The 19,667-nt window shown below is 42.9% G+C and overlaps 1 protein-coding gene across 1 annotated transcript in view; it reads left to right on the top strand.

Annotated features, from left to right (window-relative positions):
- GPC5 (glypican 5) overlaps window positions 1-19,667 on the top strand; it is a 1,214,889-nt gene that overhangs the window by 17,403 nt on the left and 1,177,819 nt on the right. The gene's annotated exons all lie outside the window — the stretch shown is intronic.

The following is a 19,667-nucleotide window of genomic DNA, read 5'->3' as shown; positions in this document are numbered from 1 at the left end:
AAGTCCTTATTTCCATTGCTTGATAAAACCCTGGTATGTAATACCTAATGTTTCCATGGTATATATAGAGGTGATAGCAAAAGAGCTGAAAATAGTCTTACTCTTGTAAATTGTGCATAGGGGGTGTGTGGGTAGGTTTATAGGGGGTCACGGGGATGTGGTTTGTAGGGGGGTGTGGGTGTGAGAGGTGGGGGAAGGTTTGTGGGTATGGTGGGGTGTCTGTGGGAGCCCCCACACACCTTCCCTCATGGTGCCCAGCCCCCACCATTAATAGCAGCAGTAGGTAGTAAGCCCTTGTGGTGCTCTTGGCCCACACAGGCAGAGCCACCTAGTGGCATGTGGCTTCAGCCCACAGACAGTGCACAAGGGGACGTGCTCCCTCTGAAATTGGCCCTTGCTGGCCAGGGAGTGCTGGCAGGTGGTGTCGTCTGTCCCCCGTCCCCCCTCCCCCCCCCCAAAAAAAAACCAAAACAAAACAAAAAACAAAACTTCCAGGTCCTGGAAGCTGTACATGAGCAGCAGCAAGCCCCATGTTATGGAACTGAGTCAACCCAGGCTCCATGTTCCTGCCACCCTGCTGAGTGGGGCCTATATTCTGGGCTCCATACTTCCAGACAGCTGTAGCTTCCCCCTCACACAGTTGCTTCTGTACCTGCTGCCTGGAGTGCTGCCATAAGGACATGAGGAGCCACTGGAAGACCAAGGGAGCTGAGCGGTTTCTGAGATGGCTGTAGCAGCAGCCTTGCCTGCAAGCTATGTATTGGCCAGGGACTGCTATGCATGAGGGTGGGAGCACAGCATGCTGCCCTGGCGGGAGTGGGCGGGGCTCAGCCCCATGTGGAACACAGCAGGGGTAGTCATGGGCTGGGCCAGATGCAGTTAATTGGTGGGCACCTGCCTGTGGGCCATGTGAAATTACTGTCCGACCAGATCTGGCCTGTGGACCATATTTTTGCCTTTCCTTGTTCTAGACCATCAGTTGGAGTGTCAAAACACCATGTGTTAATTCAGTAAAAGCACACCTACTGACTTCTTCAGCCCATCAACTACTAGTTTATGACTGTCCTATATTTTATTATCATGTCACACTCAGATTTCTTATGGCTATGGTTTTTTGTGTCAGAGAAGGATTCATAATGCTTCTCTAGTAATGTTACTGTTTGAACCTATGGCAAGATGCTCTCTGTTCCTCTACACATTCCATGAAGATTTCTTTCCTGTTGGTGATGACCAGGAATCCTAGTTTTCTCTGATTTTTAAAAAAACAAATTTTGTTGAAAACTCTGGATTTTGGGTTACTTTCAAAGGTGGTAGGTTATATTCTCTCCCCTCCCCCCCCATTGCATTCTTCCTGAATAAAAGTTGCTCTATGGACCTATCAGAAATATCAGACCCACAGTGATCTCCACATTTACCTGCACTTGTAGATTACCTTGCCAGTATGCCCTTTGCCACATGCCTTTTGACCTGAGGTTGCTTTTTTAAGTAGTGTTAATAAGGATGTTGGCCTGTTATCTGCACAGAAAAATTACTTCCAAAAACATATTAAGTAGTTCTATTTTCATAGTTAAATCTAAAGGCACAGAACTTAACAGTTCAGAGACCCTAAGTAGATACAGGGCTGTGTGAAACAGTGTTATGAGACCACCAAATTGAAATTCTCTCCATGATCATTCTAGATGATTCAATTTCTAGAGTACATCAGAGCTCAGACTACCTCTGTTGCCTCATTGCATTAAAAGTGACATCTGCAGAGCAGCCATCTAGAGTCTAATATGTATCTATAGTAATTACTAAACAATTGTGGAAGCCTGTAGCAGATACTGCATTTAATAGAGAAGTCCTTTGGTCACTCCAGGGCACAGTTTCCACTCTGCCTCAGTCTTAAATTGCATGCGATTTATGAGGGATTTCCTTGTAGTCGGAGAGACTGAGGATGCAAAAGTGTGTGTGGACACAAAGCTTTGGAGCTGTACGCAGCAGGAATGTATATGTGCACAAATAGCTAAAAGAGTCTGTTTATCAGTCACTGTTCTTTGAGATGTATTGTCCACACACACTTTCGCATCCCCCATTTTACTACAAGAAAAAGCCTTGTAGTTGCTTGCAATTTAAGACTGATTCAGAGTGGAAACTGAGAAGCAAGACTTGTTTGCTGCTGCTTATTTCATAGGTATGGGGAAGAACAAGACTTTAGTATGTTTTAGAGATGCTAAGAAGAAGAGTTTGTGAAGCTGAGGGATATGAAATATATATATGCTTTTAATATAACTTCAGTTTTAATGAAAACTTCTAAATTTTAACAAAATGCATAAACATCCTAAATCTGTCCCAGTTGTTACAGATATAACTTAAACCACAGCCTCCTCTTGTTTCTATTTTCTTCCCTGGTCTAGGTCAATATTACATATTATTTTGTTAATAATATTGAAGTGGATATTAAGCCAAATATGTAACTGAATTTTTGTCCCCTGGTAGATGCTGCATTTATAGCATGATTCACATTTGCCCTGGAGCCATGTTTGGCAAATTTGACATGATAAAATAGGAAACAAGTCATAAAACTCTTGCACATTTAATATCTCTAATCCCCAGTTCCCGACTTGAGGCCCAAGACTGCTTTCCTCCAATTTACAAAGCACCCCAGTGCAACACAGCACTGGGGAACTGTTTCCATGTTAATGTACCTCAGTGGTGCTAGTGCCTGGAGGACCTCGCAGGGGGAATGTGTCCCCAGCGCTGGGCTCCTTGCTCTGTAGTTGTGTGAGTAGCATCTGAGGAATTTTATACTGATTCCAAAAATCATGCTTCCCTTCAGGAGCATCTGGCATGGCCAAATCTGCATTTTCTGGGATTGGGCATAAAGTTCCTCGGATCCCATTTGCACAATAATTTTAATGTTTGCCAGGGGCCTTAGAAATTGTTTTTATAGTTATAAGTGAATTAACGCAGTAATAATCGGGGATCCTGGTTTTCTCTGATTTAAAAACAAAATTTTCTGATTTTAAAAATAACCCAGAATCGACATTTTTCCAGGATCCCTGTTATTGATTACCAATTTTGTTGTACTATCCAAGTTGTTTATGATATAGTCACACTTGTATGGTTATTTCCTCTAGTCTTGAGGAGAGCGTACTTGAATTAATTTGATGTTTTTGTGATGGTGTTTTGTTTTGTTTTTTTGAATCCAGGTAATGAATTTCTCCATATACTAAATTTTATTCAATGTATTTCAAAGACATTAGGGCTGGAAGGGACCTCAGAACATCGAGTCCAGCCCCCTGCCTGGAGGGCAGGAAGTCAGCTGGTGTCATAGGATCCCAGCAAGATGAGCATCCAATTTACTCTTGAAGGTGTTCAGTGTAGGTGCTTGAACCACCTCCGCTGGCAGACTGTTCCAGACCTTGGGGGCTTGGACAGTGAAGAAATTCTTCCTTATGTCCAGCCTGAAACAGTCTTGTAGTAGTTTATAACCGTTCGACCTTGTCATCCCTTGGGGCACTCTGGTGAACAAACGTTCCCCCAGAAACTGGTGGTTACCCCTGATAAACTTAGGTGGCCGTCAGATCACCCCGAGCCTGCGCTTTTCCAGGCTAAAGAGCCCATGGCTCTCAGCCTGTTGTCATAAGGTGTGTTTTCCTGTCCTCTGATCGTGCATGTGGCTCTTCTCTTCACAATGCAGGCTTATGTTCATCTTGTGGTCAATGATGACCCCCAAGTCTCTTTCTTCCATAGTGCTAGCCACTGTAGCACTGCGGTGCCTATAAGGGTGTTGCAGGTTTTTCCTCCCAGGGTGGAGAACCTTACATTTTTTTGGTGTTAAACACCATCAGGTTGTCGTCCGCCCATTTGCAGAGCCTGTCCAGGTCAGCCTGGATCACCTGCCTGTCTTCTGGTGTGGATGCTTTGCCCCAAAGTTTGGTGTCATTGGCAAACTTGACCAGTCTGCTTCTGACTCCAGTGTTCACATCATTAATGAAGATGTTGAACAATGTGGGTCCAAGGACAGAGCCTTGAGGGACCCCACTGGTCACAGGACACCATGATGAGTGACTGCCATCAATTACTACCCTCTGGGTCTGACCACAGAGCCAATTTCCCAGCCAGCGGATCGTGGTGGACCCAAGGCCACAACTGACCAGTTTTGCCAAGAGGTGATCATGGGATACCAGATCGAAGGCTTTATTGAAGGCAAGGTATATGACATCAATCTCTTCTCCCTTGTCCAGGTGATGTATCACCTGGACATAGAAGGAAATGAGATTGGTCAAGCAAAACCTACCCGCAACAAACCCGTGCTGGCTATCCCTCAGGATGTTGGCATCGGTCAGTCCATTAAGGATGGCCTCTCTTTAATAGACTTTTTTAAGATCTTCCCCGGGATAGAAGTCAGGCTGATGGGCCTATAGTTAACTGGATCTACTTTCCTCCCTTTCTTGAAGATAGGCACCATATTGGCCTTCTTTCAGTCTTTGGGCACTACACCAGAGCACCAGGAGCTTTCAAAGGCCCAGCCTCTGGCATGGATTATGAAGCTTACCAGCTCCTTGAGTACCCTGGGGTGTAGATTGTCAGGGTCACCTGACTTGAAGGTATCCAGCCTCTCAAGGTGTTCCTTTATGAGGTCAGCGTAATGGAGGGCAGGGGACCTCCCTTACCTGGACCTCCCTGTCCCGTAGCGGGCATGGGCGTCCCATGGGACTGAAGAAAGACCAATGCAAAGTACTTATTTAATAGGTTGGCTTTTTCCTGGGAGTCGGTTGTCCCATCTTGTTCAGCACGGGTCCAGTGTTGTCCTTGCTTTTCCTCCGGCTCCCCACATATCTTAAAAAGGACTTTTTATTGTCCTTGATGCTCAAAGCTAGTTGGAGTTCATTTGCAGCCTTGGCTTTCCTGGTTTGCTCCCTTCAGGACAGGACCAGTGCAGAATATTCCTCCTTGGAGGTGAATCCCATCCTTTGTAGGCCTTTCTTTTTAGTCTTAGGAGGTCTGCTAGATTCCTGGAGAGCCAGCGGGCTGCTGTGCCCTCTTGCTGCCTATCCTCCAAGATGGAATAGAATTAGCTTGTGCATTTGAGGATTGCTCCCTTAAGGAACAACCACTCTTCCTGAACCTCCTTCCCCCTGGGGTCATGGTCTCTCACTGACAAGTCATCTGAGCTTGTTAAAGTCAGATTTCCTGAAGTCAAGGACTTCGGAGTTGCTGACTGACTTTCCAGCTTTACGGCGGATGGTGAAGGTGATCAGCTCATGGTCACTGTCACCTAGCTTCTCATTGATCGCTAGGTCGCTGATTTTAGGTCATCCTCAGCCAGTACGAGGTAGAGCAGTGCTTTATCTCTCGCATAATACAATATGACTTCCACACACAAAAATGTTACACTATTTATTCAGTGGATTTCTGAATTATGTCCAGTTTTCTTAAATGTTTGTTATAAGAACATTTCTAAAGACATCAAAATTACCAGTAAAACAACAGAAAACTATTCCAGTAATCAAGCAGTTATTGTTGAACATGTTACTTATGGACTACAGCATTTAAGTGTTTGTTTTAGGAGAGTAGTATTTCAGATTACATATGTTCTTACCTCTAATTTATGTGCCAGAGCTAATGGATATGTCTGATCAATTTTGTTTTTCAGTAGTTGACCCTACTGAAACTAAGCTTTTTTTTTTTTTTTAACTCAAACTGATAATTTAAATCCTCTGTGTGTGTGTGTGTGTGTGTGTGTGTGTGTGTGTGTACAGAAGCGATGGGAAGCACAGCACAGCTCTGTCACTGATATGCACTGGATTGGATTTCTGCGGGTTGGATCAGAGCTGAGATCTGCAGATTGCCTACCATTGGCCAAAACCAGGGCATATTGCCTCTCTGGGGCTACTGATAATTTCTGTTTGTTGAATTTATTTTTCACCTGGTTCACTAGAAAAGCAAGTTTGTCTTTTTTTCCTTGGATCTAGGCCAAGGTGGCTACCTTCAAAGTCGTCTTAACCTACCAGTTTTATCTTCCATATGTGTATGTGCTGGGAAAAGCAGTTGAAAGTTTTGGCAGAGTATCATTGTCAGTATAATTTTTATACAATCAATTTAGCTTTCTTTTTACTACAATCAGTACCTGGTAGATTTTCTCTTTTCCAGGCAATGTTTAGTGATAGTATCTACTCATTCTCTTAATTGTCTCAGTTGTCTTCTATAGTGCTGAGCTTAAGACACTGTCAAGTATACCTGAGGCCTCTAGCTAGTAAAGCTGGTTTTAGTCCCTTTTCCTTTGAGTGCACTCATTGTCTGAAACAGATGTCATCTTTGAAGCAAAAACAGTTCTGACAGCGTTGCAGCAGAGTTGATCTATGTCACTGTTTACTGACATTGCCAGGGCAGTTCTCTCACAAAGTCAGGCCACTGCCTTTTCTGGGGCTTCAGGGGCCCATCTTGGAGGAGATCCCTAGGCCATGCCCTGACTTGGAGTATATGTCTGCAAGCAGGGGAACCCCCCCCCAACTTGTAGATACTTCACCTGTTTTGGGGTGTGGGGGGTTTCTCACAGCACCTTTCTGCAAGCACAGAAGAAGCTAACTCCCATAGGAATTCCCCATTCTGCATTCACAGACCATGAATGGCAGTGGCTTATGCACACCCTCCCAGGATGCACCTGGAAACAGATGAGGGAACCCCTGGGAGTTCCCCTACCTATGCTTGGTTTGCCAGGAGAATCTCTTGCAGGGATATAGTTGCTCCCCAAGTTGGGGTGCACTTATGCAAGTGAGGAATCCCTGCTTGCGGATGAGTGCCCTATATTAGGGTGTGGCACCCAGGTTCCTTGTCTTAACAAGATTTGCCCCTGAAGCCTAAGGAGCTCCTGCTGTTGGCTGCTACAGTGTGGGCAGTGACAGACCTCCCACACTCTCCTGCCATAAGCAAACAGATGGCACAAATTACGACGGTCACCGCAGTCACAAAATTTTAAGCATTTGTAGTATGGTAAAGGGTTAAGACATCTGCTTGCTTTTCTGGCCTGCCTTAATTTTCATGGTGACACAAAGTCAATTTCTTTGCAGCAAGTGATGGTTTTATTTTAAAGTCATAATTGAGGAAAACCCTCTTAACAAAAGAGCCAGGTTACTGCTGTCTTCCCATTTTGAGCCTACCTGGTTCAGTTTTTTTAATATAAATCAATTAAATAGTTTGGGGGAGGACTTTATTCCCTTGAGATAAGCATAGATCAACATGAACTAAGCTTACATTAGGAGTTTTTCTGGAAACTAAAGGATATGATGATCATCCTACTAAATAACCAGGGTGCCTTACGGAGTGCACATTGCTGTGTTACTCCATAACTTGTTTCAGTGTTATTACGTGGTAAAAAATGTCTTGTATTTGGAGGCTTGTCTAACTTTATCCCAATAATGCAGCTGAGCCAATAAAACATGTCACTAACAAAAATCCTTGCCCCTCAATCTATTACACACAATTCTGAACAACTCCAGAGTTGTGCTACCTGCCTCTAGTTGGTGCTACTCTGTTGAAATTGGTGAGATTGCTTAAACAGCTCTTGTGTGGCTAATTATGTACAGTTACTACTTACAAATAGACACTACGAGGAGCGGGGAAAGAAAAATCTCCTAGCATAATCTTGGGCTTCTAGGAGATGTATTAAAAATAACAAAACCTTAAAGAAAAATGTTCTTTTAAATAAAGAGTGTGATTTTAAAAAAGAGTTGAAAATAGGTATTTAATATTAAAGTTTCTGAACCTGGAATGTGTCCCCTCCCCTGCCCCCCCGGCACCATTAAATTTTAATTTAATTTATACATATCACCATCACAAATTTACTTCCAAGATTTTTAAAAGCTTCAGTTGTTTACAGTGAATCAGCTCTGAACCTTATTTTGCAGAAGGATATGAATAAAATCATGCAAATCATTTGGACATTTTTAATGTAGGTTTATAAAGAATATGTTGGTATAAACAAAATACAATAATGATGATATCTCATAATTTATTATGAATTGGCGCACACTGATTCTGTCATCTGCTATTAATAGATTAGTATTTTCTTTAAGTACCAAAGATGTACATATTACAGACAATTAAAATAAAAACTGGTAAACTACCTTAAAAGGCAACTGGAATATCTTGTTGTGTTTTCTTTGTCATGTTTTTGTCTTATAAGGTGTTCTTTTGTTTTATGGTAAGCTCCCCTGAGCCTTTATTGGGAAGGGCAGTAGGTAGCTGGAAATGAATAAATAATAGTATTGCATTGGATTAAAGGGCTGGAAATGATGGAAAGGTCACTGAGTTCATGTCTTGCAATCACAGGCATCCCATTGCCAGCTAAATCTAAAATACAATTAAATTAATTAAATCCAAACTTCTCTTTTCTCGATAATGATGAATGTGTTGTCACTAAATGACCGAGGAAACTAAATGTAAAGTATACTTTCTGACTTCTTGTTACATTTTGAGCTTTTTTTTTTTTTTTTTTCAATTAAAAAGATACCATATTGTGAAAAGGCTGTAACTAGTTGTTGCAGTGTTTGAACAGCTGGTGGCTCCAGTGCTTTGCAGTGTCACGATGCATAACACCAGAACATGATAGGTGTACGGAACTATAGGGAGAAACATTAATTTTGGAATTACACAGAAGTTTATGCTGAAAACCAAACAAATACTTTAAAAATTTTGTTTAAAATGTTTCCTTGTAAAACCAATAGTTTGTTAACATATGTTAACATCAAGAAGATTTTACTAAGTAAATCAAATGAATATAATATATCAACTTTGTATTGAAAAATGGAACCTAAAAATTTGCTGCTAATTTACAAATGGCTTGTGATAGGGAGATGTGCTTTCTGAACAGCCACTGTTTACCTCTATCATTGCCCAGATCATGGGGGATGGTCATGGAATGGCTGCTTGAGATAAAGAGGAAAGTGGAGAATATGAAGAATTTAGGGGCCACATCAATTATTAATTAAGCTAGCTGAAAAGCATCGTGGAGACTTGTTTTTAGTTAGCCTGTGAAGTTATGGATAACTTAGTCACTGGAGTCTGACACAGCAAGTGAAACTTGAGTAAAAATTATGAAACCTAATGACAAAAATGGCTCTAGCCTTTTCTTGGAGATATTGAGGACTAAAATATGCGGGCAAAAAATGTAACATTGTTAGCAATTTTATTTTTAACCGGGGGGAGGGGTGTAAAGAATTGTTTTCCATAAGGAAAACGATTTTTGGTTTGTCCTGTTGAAGTCAAGTATTTCTGGGCTGTTCGGCATTAACCTTTGTCTTTCAGAGCTGTCATGATGCTTTATGTCTTTTTATGCCTGGCTCTATGACTGGGCTATCTTTTCCATGATGCACTGCAATTTCTTCTCTGGCTGAACTTTCATGATTCATTATAGTTGTACATGTTTCTTATGAGGGATGCTATACTTATACTTGCAGGTGGCCTGCCCAGGATGATTAGGACAACCTGGAAGGGCACAAGTATACAAACTTGCATTCTAGCTATACTAGTGATTCTTAACCAGGATGCCACAAGATTCTTTTAACGGTGGTATGTAGAAGGACTTGCAGTATTATCACTGTCAGCATCTACAGATCATTCACAAAATAAACGCAGAGATTTCATTAGGAATATATAATGTCAAAACATTCTGACCCTTCATAGTCTTTCTGAGTTCCTTGTAACAGAAGAATTGCTTTTATTTTTTTTCCCGTAGTCTAAAAAAAATAAGTGAAAGCTAAGTGCTGAGGCATGCCTTGAGTTTGAAGTCGAGAATCAGTCAGCTATATCTTCTCTTTGCTGCTGCTACACCGTGGATTAGCCAAGTCTATACCAGTTGGGAACTTTGGATCTGGAATTCTTAAGGAATTTTTTTGTGCTTTCTGTTTCTTGTAGGGAATCTCTCTGTTTTCAGTATTTGCATTAATATTGGATACACATTTTGAGGTTCTTTGTCAAAATATGCCACTGAATTATTAAAGACTCCAAAACTGTCAAGATCTCAGATATCTCACAAAAGTGAAAAAGTGCCTTGCTTTCTAATATTCTGATATACAATATTGCTATAAGCAAATGATTTTGAAAGAGCATTTTGCACATGAAACATTAAATCTCTTATACTCATTATTTTTTGTTTGGTAGGGTACAATTAGGAACCCAATTTCTAAAGATTCCTGCAGAAAGGTGGATGCTTAAACTTTTTACTTGTATACCTAGAACAACTATTTTTTAAGAGTCTGTATAATCAGTTATTTGTTTTTGTGCTTCCTCCTTGTTTTTAAGTATTCTGAGCATTCTCAACTTCAGCTAAAACCAAAAGTATTTAATTTCAGTTGAGGCCCATATTGTATTTAAGGTGCCTAGGAACCTAAAATAAGTAGGTAGAGGCTAGATCCTTAAATATGCTCAAGTACTGTAATGCCTAAATCTTGGGTACCCTGTCGCTTACTGAAATCCTTAGCCCAAATTGAATGCTTGGGGTCTTTACAAAATTCATGGAAAGCTAGGTACCTGAGGAAGGAATCTGCAGAAATCAACTGAGCAGTAAAAGCCAGGAGTGAAATGCAGAAGAAGCATGTGGGGCTAATGAAACTAAACAGGTGACCTAGCAATATAATGTTTGTCTCTGGTATTCTTGTCTATAAGCCCCTTCTGCAGTTAGGTGTGTAAGCCTGGCTTTCACTGGAAGAGCAATTACCATATTTAATCAAACACAAGATGGAGGTTTTCCCCCCAGTAAGTTGGGGGATCCCCTCATCTTTGGCATCCATACAAGAAAATCTCACTCAAATATATTGTCTATAATTAAACTGCTGCCAAAAGCAGCAAGTGCTCAGTAATGAAAACCAGCTGTGAAGCTGATTAAGTGCAACTGGCACTGATCATGACTATAGAACACATGGCACATATTGGGCAAACATACTAATGGAACCTTTGTTTTAAAAAATATTAAAAACACTTATCCTGGACTTCCAAAGCTACACATTGAATATTCTTGTTTTACCAGAACTTCATAGCACAGAAACAACATCTATTAAACCCTTAAACAACATGCATCAGCTTCCCACAAAAATAAAAACCCTTGCAGAAATCTTTTTCTTCATACAGAACCCCATAGGACAAACAAACTGTTACCTCAGTAACCACTTGAAACTCTGCCCCTTCCATCAGTCTCTTGGTTCAGTAAAACAAGTATGGCTGATCCCTTTCCCTCCACTTACTCTCCACCTTGTCCTCTCCAACCTCTTCCATGTTCCAATTGATGTATTTCAGCCCATGCAGCCCAAGCTTTAGGCACTCTTTCAATGAAAGCCAACCCCTTATACAATCCAGAGGTTTCTTACTTTCCATACATTAGTTTCAACACATGCTAATAAAACCCTTCGTAATGTTTCCTCTAGTCCCTTTGGTATGAGTCCATACAGTACCATCTCTTGTTAACAGGTTTGTTTTGGTGACACTCAAAGTAGTGTACCCTTTTGCACACCTCCCTTTGCATATGTACGCTCCCAAAACGCATCCACCATTTTTTTCCCTGCCCTTTTTCCTTGGGCACCTTGATGAACTCATTGGGTCCATCTGTGTTGCATCTCTCTCACCAGCAAGATATTTCTTACAACAATCCCCACTAGGTCAGCATGTTCACCTTTTAGTTGTTTACCTGCCACCACTCCACACACCTTTACCTGTCCTTCTGGAATTTTCCCACCAGTGCCATCCTATCTCTTTTACCACTTGCATCAATTTCTTCTCATCCTTCAGAACCTCAACCACTACCCTTCCTGTATTATACCTCTGCATGGAACCCTCCATCCTGATGTAAAGAATTGGCAGCTGCTAGGCCCATGAACTCTTCAAAGAAATCCAGTGTACTCCCCATTTCCTCAGAATTTCAGCTGTGTGAAATCAGGTGTATGTGCTTTACTTTCTTCCTCTATTATTACCTTGCATACCATACTTGCATATGTTGTGTAGTATTCTGCTCCTAACCAAATGTGCTCAACATGGCCTGATCATAACTAACAGTCTTCCACCAGAAAGACCAGAACAAGATTATGTGGAGGCATCTGAGGTTGGAGCACTGGCACCTCTTGGATAACATCATTGTCTCAGGTAGAGACCTGAGGGACATGCTTGTCACAAGGGCTATGAAGGGAGCTGAAGAGTGCTGGACAGACCACCAATTTGTGTGCTCAGTGATGAACATCAACCTGGCGTCAAAACACCGGAAAGCCCATGAGGCCTCCCGGAGATGGCTGAACATCACAGCTCTGAAGGACCCTGGACAGCAGAAGGAGTTCCAGGCCCAGTTGTATACTGCGCTTGAGCAAGTCCCTATTGCTGATGACATCTCCATTCAGGCATAGTGGAACCAACTCAAGTCCACTGTTCAAGATGCCTGCACCCAGGCTATTGGGTTTGCATTTCAGTTGAACCAGGATGGGTTCAATGCCAGCAATGCTCAGATTTGTGATCTTGAGTGGAAGCATGCAGCCTTCATCACCTGGAAAAGCCATCCACGAACTCGGTGAAAGACAGCAGTTTACCACCAGCTGAAGGCTGAGGTCCAGCGACACAGCTGTGACATGAAGAACAACTGGTGGGTGGAGAAGGTGTGTGTGATCCAGGGCTATGCCGACCAGTATGACATGCATATCTTCTTCCAGACTACCTACGGACCCTGCTCCACTGGGGAGAAAAAACTCTTCCGATCACAGGATGGTTCCCAGTTCCTCAAGGACGATGACCCCATCCATCTGCTTTCGAAGGAGTGTTTGGAACTCCTCCTTAACCAGGAGTCCACTATATCAGAGAAGACCCTCTAAGCTGTCCTGCAATTCCCTGTGGTAGATTCCCTTGGCAATCTACCAACCATCAGAGCTGAAGCGGGCCATCCAACAAATGAAAACCAACAAAGCCTGCAGGCCAGATGGTATACCCGTAGAGGTCTACCATACTGGTGTCTTCTGGCTCACATTGTGACTCCACTAGCTTATCCTCCACTTTTGGGACAAAGAGGACATCCCCAGGGATCTCAAGAATATGTGCTCATATACAGGAAGGGGGACAAATCTGACTCTGGGAACTACAGGGGGATTTCCCTCCTGTCCGTTGTAGGTAAGATCCTTAGCCCACATCCTCCTGAACTGCCTTTGTCCCGTCACTGAGGAGCTCCTTCCAGAAACCCAGTGTAGCTTCCAACCATCTGGGGACACTGTGGACATTGTTTTTGTTGCCAGGCAGATCCAAGAAAAACGTTGGGAGCAAAATCAAGAACTGTTCCTCATCTTCATTGACCTGACTAAGGTGTTCAATTCCTTAAATTTGTGAAGCTCTGTGGACCATCCTCCAATGCCTTGGCTGCCTGCTGAAGTTTGTCACTATGCTGAGGCTCCTGCATGATGATATGACCACCACTATCCTGAGTGGAAGATCTGAAACTGACACCTTCCAGATCCAGACCAGAGTCAAACAAGGTTGTGTGATCACCCCCACCCTGTTCGCATCTACCTGTCCTTCATCATCCACCTCATCTGAGATGATCTACCATCCAGTGTCAGTATCCAGTACTGACTGGATGGAAAGCTTTTCAATCTTGGGTGCTTCTGGGCAAAAACGAAACTCACCACCAAGGACATCCACAATGCAGGACAATTGCTGCATGATGCCTCACTCTGCCCAAGATGTGCAAGTGACCTTAGAGTTCTTTAACGCTTCGTATAAGAGACTTGTCCTGTCCTTGAATGTTGCAAAAACAAAGGTTCTCCACCAGTCCTCCCCAGGCCAGCTGAACGTCCCTCATGCTATCTACATAGACGGGGAGGCTCTGGAGTACGTGGAGCACTTTCTGTATATTGGCAGTTACTTCTCAACGGACTACTATCGATGAAGTCCAGCACAAGGTCAGCTGTGCCAGTACCACCTTCTTCAAGCTGCAACAATGTCTTTGAAAATAGAGACAGTCAGAAGTTGACAAAGGTCCTGGTTTACAAGACTGTTGTGCTGACCACCCTTTTCTACTGCGGTGAAACCTGGACCATCTACGGATGCCACATTAAGACCCTTGAGAGTTTTTTCACCAGTGGTGCTTGCGTTGAATCCTGGGGATCAAATGGGAGGACCGCTGGACCAGCGTGAGCATCTTCCATGAAGCATCCACTGGCATTGAAGCCTTGCTTTTGAGAAATCAACTCCAGTGAATGGGCTGCTGTGTCTGGATGTTCGAGAACCAACTCCTTCATCAGTTCTCTTTTTCCAGCTCTCTGTTGGCCAGCACTCAAAGGGCAGCCAAAGGAAATAATACAAAGACACACTCAAGGTCACCCTCAGGTACGGAGGCATCAGCACCAATGGCTTGGAGGAGCAGGCTGCTGACCGTTCGATGTGGCACCACTTGGTCCACCAAGTCCCAGACCACTTCAGGGCCCAAAAACTCAATACTGAGGTGGAACAGCAGTGGTGGAGGAAGAAGGAGACCAGCCCAGGGCTGTGAATCCCACTCCCCCAGACAACAACAGGCCTCCATTGCCAAAGAATGTGTGTATCCAGGCTCCTCAGTCACCTGAGGACCCATCAAGCCTGATGGATGTCATCCTCAACTTCAAGGGACTGTTGATGACAATGAGACAATTCCAAGTCTAGCAGCCCCCACCTCTCATATTTCAACCCTAGCCTTCCTTTCTTTTTTTGGCATTCCAGAAGAATGCTTGTATCTTTTTTCCCTACTTTTGCTATCTACCGCTGGGTTACAAGCTGGTGCTAAGTGCGAGAAAAATGGCCCTGTGCCCAGTGCCCCATGCTGCAACTGCTCATAGCTTGCCTGGCACTGCCTGTGCCTGTTCAAAACAAAATGAGGGCAGGGGGTACATGGCAGGATGCCCTGCTTGTGCCCCTTGCACTGCTGCCCCCCAACCCAAGCTCTGTAGCTCTCAGCAGCTACCCAGAACCTGGGCCAGCTGCAAACATCTGCATCTCTGCCCTGGCCCCCACCTGTGCCTGCTCAGGACAGCCCCACGTGGCTGCAGCAGGGAGAGCCAGCCATGGGGCAGGGAATGGGCTGCTTTTCCCCACACTCAGCACCAGCTCATTCTCTGCCATGGAGCGGGGTGTCAGGGCTGCAGGCTGCCTGCCTTCTGCCCCCCCCCCCCACCTGTACCATGGGGCTGGAGGGGCACGAGTAGCTCTGGGCCCTACCAGTGCTGGCCCTAGGACATTGGTCCCAAGATGTTGACCAGGGGGCGGGGCACCTGTCAAGGGGCAGGGCTACACATGAGGCCCTCAACAGCTTGCCAAAACTGGGTTAGCGGCCCTGTGCCTGAAGTAATTGCCTGCCCCTGAGAGGTCACATTTGTCCCTTAAATTTCTCTACCAACATTAACCTTTGGATCTCCTTTTCCATCCATCTTTTTATGTCTGTCTCTAGTAATTCCATATGCTTTCAAACTAGAATCACTTTGTTTTTTTTCCTTGCTATGAACTTTATCCCTCTTCATATGTCCCTCCCACATTTCTCTGAATATTTCTTCCAATAATTCTCGCACTTTTTTTTCATCCCAGTAAGTCAGTTTCCAAGTCTGATTTGAGAGGTTCTGCCTGCACCTTCACAATCTCAAGTACTTACCTTTTCCAGGAAATCATATCTGTTCATCATCTATCCTATATGCCTCCCATCACTGGTTAATGTTGCCTTCATCTGCAGCCTCCACTCTTCGCTAGCTGCTCTCAGAGCCTCTTCTGTGTTTTCCTGCCATGCCACTTCTGATGAGCTGGCCTGCCATCGTGCTAAAATTGCCCTCTGCTTTTCACCCACCATACTTTCTTCCACTGCTCCTGCTCTGTCTCCCAGTCTCCTCTGCTCCTGTGTACCTTCTGGCATCACCACTCTCATCCTTGCGGCCTCTGCCATTGTTCCTTGTGTCACCTTTTTTCCTTTCTTTTCTACCTTTGTCCCCTCCATCTGTTTCCAGATCTTCATATGATCTAAATATATAGATTTTCACCACCAGCGCTCCCTCATTTGGTCCAATTTCATTGTTTCAGGGCAGCTTTATACCAAAGTGATTACTGAGGCCTGTACCAAAGAAGATGGAGGCAACAATCTACCAAATTGATAGTCAAGGGCAAAAGATGTCTGTGTCCTACAAGATCAATGATAATAATGTCCATTAGCTGTAAAATATACTCCCTTAGAGCTCTGAAGTCCAGCTGAGTTTATTAAATTTTCAGGCAACCCCTAAGGGGCAGCCATGACCTCGGCTCCATTCTGTCCATTCAACAAAGGGTTTATAGTTTCAGTGGGTGTGACTTACACCAGTATTTACCTTGAGGCTTGTATGGACAATAAATTCACTCAGTGGTACAGTCATTTGCCATTTAAAAAACTACTGTTTCAACTTCTTGTTGGGAACTCTCTCTCTCTGCATGTGTGGAAAAATAAACAGCTTTTTGAAATTTAGTGTCCATAGACATGCAACATAAGGCTAAAATACCTAGCATGCTCTGTTTATAGTTAAGGCACATAGTATCTCTCATCATGAGAATAGAATAAATTTTGACATAGTGTTTGCTAGCTGTAGAACTGAAAATCTGAAGAATTAAGGTAATACTGTAATAGATATTGGAGTATAAAGCAGATGGACACTGAGTAGCCAGGAATCATGAAAAATTGTGAACAATATCTTCATACAGTAAAAACATGAATCCATATACTCCACTAACTTATCCCCTGTGGATGTCTGGAACCTGCAAGATTGCATGGAATACTACTATATTAACATGTGGATTAAAAGATTGTTGCAGACAGCATAATATGTAATAAAGATCTAGTACAGGTAAACTTTATATAATCTCTAAAAGTAAATTATGGTGCCAGTTCTGTTTTCAAAAATAAATAACCAAAATCTTTCAAAGTGCTCAATAGGGAAGTTTATGGTTTGTTATGTGTTTACTAGTTACATAATATTTTTAAAATAGTAAATTTTAAAGTTCCATAAAATTGATCAGCATATCAAGCTCTTTCATTTTTTATTCACTTACTTTTGTAGTGAATTTAGCTTGCTGTTTATATAATGTTATCTTTGGAACATTAAAATGGGAGGCAGGGTTGGCTCTTTATTATAAAAAGTGCTGTGGGTGGTAGCCTTTTCTGGTATTCTTTTCCACTTTGTTTGCATGGTGTAAGGTTTCTTGGGTTTTCTTTTCTTTTCTTTTTTTAGCATGTTGGCAAACTAAAAAAAAGATTGAATGAGACTTATTAAGAATATTTAAGTTCACTGTTTATCTGTTTACATTGCATTGTACTATTTGTAGAAATTACAGCCTTCTCTTGTTTCAGTATCCTGTATCAGGCATACCCTCTTAGGAACATACTGCAAATGTTCAATGCTGATAATGTTTTAATTGAACTAAACAGCTCAGAAATTGTACTAATTAATCAAGAAAATGAGAGATTAAGAAAGTTAAACCAGAATTCTGGAACTTTCCATAGAAATAATATACCTGGTGGCAAGAAAAAAAAATTCGTAGAAAGTGTGTTTCAATCATAAGCATTTTGGTGCCTACTAAATAAAAGGCAGTCTAGGAAAATTGCCTTTCCTTCTTCCCCCTATATTTTGCCCTTCAGGACACTCAAATACAAACAAAAGTTTAAACTGAAATAGAGATGGTGGTTGAGTGATGTTTGTTATCAATACACTAAAGCTGAGGAAAAGGTGAGGATAACTTGGTGTCTGTAATGTATTTAGTATGGGATAGGGATAATTGGGTGAAATGTGGAATAAGGAAAATCAATTGTCAGAATTCAAAATTATAATCCTGAAAAAAACCCTCTGCTTAGCTGTAGCCTAACTTGAAGGCACCTAAATGCCATGCTCATCTCTGTTTTACTTTAAAACTACTGAGCTGACTAAAGTGGTGTCTCTGTGCATTTCTAGAAATAACTAGGACCGAGAAAGTGGGTGCTTTTTCATGTATAAGGCTAGTTGGATTCCTGAAATTAAGGTTGAAATACTTACCTAACTTTCATATGCTTACGCAGCAGGTACATTGCTGTGTAAGTGCAGCTGTGGCAGTTGCACACTATACAAGTTCAGCATTGTGGACACATTTACATGCATACTTCATTGCGCATTATTCAAATGTGCAGTAAAATGTAATTGTCTACATGTATGCATCAATTACCGTGCAGTAGTTTAACTTAACCATTTGCTAGTACTGACAGATACAGGTACTAGAAAACAGCACTTTAATGTGCCCAAGCTCACATGTAGACACTGACTGCAAGCAAATTGCTCCCGGTCAGCGTCTACAATGTGCATTCCCGGCCAGCCCAGGAAGCAGGGAGCCACAACTGCTGCCTGGCTAAGCCCTAAGCTCCAGGGGCAGCTCTGAGCCACAAAGAGCTTGGGGAAACTGCATGGCTGTAAGCTCCCATGACAACTGGGGATGCATGGCTGTAAGCTGCCATGACAGTCCCCAGAGCTGGGGTGGCTCCCCCACGGGCCCCTGGAGCTAAGAACTGGCTCCCTGTTCCCCTGCCAGCCTAGGGCTGCTCCCATAGTCTCCTGGCAGCCTGGAGCTCCTCTGGTTACTGCAGGGGGCAGAGCAAGGCAGGAGCAGCCCTGGACTAGGCTGCTCCTGTCAGGCTCAATTCGCTCCTGACCCAGGTTCGTGCAGATGTGTGCCCGGGAACAGTTTAATGCACCTGAATTACTGCACAGTAAATTCAGGCATGTTAATTTTAAAGTTTGTTCATTACCCTTCCATTTATTCTTTTGACCCACTTTTGGGCCCCAACCCACGGGTTGAGAAATGCTGTTTTAGGGGAACATATCCATCTCATTGAACCACATATACTGTGGCTTTTACTTTTCTCCGGGACCCACATTGTCCTTTCTTGGGTAGTCAAGAGAAGGGTGGTAAGGATTTTGGTCAATACTAACCTGTGGCCTGGTGATTGGAGCACTTTGCTGGGAAGACTGGAGTACTTTGCTAGGTGAGAGAAGCCTAGGGGGTGAGTCCCTTATCTGAGCAGCTCAATCCAGAGGTTCTAAAGTAGTGGTTTTCAACCTTTTTTCATTTGCAGATCCATAAAAAAAATTCAAATGAAGGCGCAGAGCCCTTTGGAAATTGTAAATGGAGGTGGGAAATATTCTGAATTGTAGGTGTGGGTATTCACATTAATTTTTATTGATCATAGTTGTCTTTTGTGGAACCCATAGACATAGTCTGCACAACCCCAGGGGTCCGTAGACCACAGGTGAAAACTACTGTTTTAGAGCATGCCTGTTTATATTAGCAGGAGCAGGCTTTTAACATGTCTAGTAACAGCTAATATATGCCTTTAAAAGATAGCCAGAGATGTAATTTTTTTATGCAATAGTTTAGTGGCTAGAAAATTTGCCCAGAAACAGAGAGATCAAAATCCAATGTCTTTTCTACTTGAGGATACTTTGACCCACTTCTGTTACCAGATTTGCCTATCACTTTGGGGTGTGCTCATTTATCAGGGACAAGTTTCTAGAGTTTTTGTAATTCTGTCAATGTGCTGCTTGTGTTACTTGTCTTTCTATATGGAGCTGTAGATCTCCCTTCTGCAAGTCCTCACCCCCAGTGGAGCTATCTTGCAGGATTCAGTTTCAATGGGGCTGGGTTCCTCCAGTCAC

The sequence above is a fragment of the Crocodylus siamensis genome, chromosome 1 (assembly GCF_052110815.1).
Source record: "Crocodylus siamensis isolate JL-2025a chromosome 1, ASM5211081v1, whole genome shotgun sequence".
Classification (NCBI taxonomy): domain Eukaryota; kingdom Metazoa; phylum Chordata; order Crocodylia; family Crocodylidae; genus Crocodylus; species Crocodylus siamensis.
The sequence above is the reverse complement of the archived record's forward strand: the minus strand, read 5'-3'. Positions and strand labels throughout refer to the sequence as shown.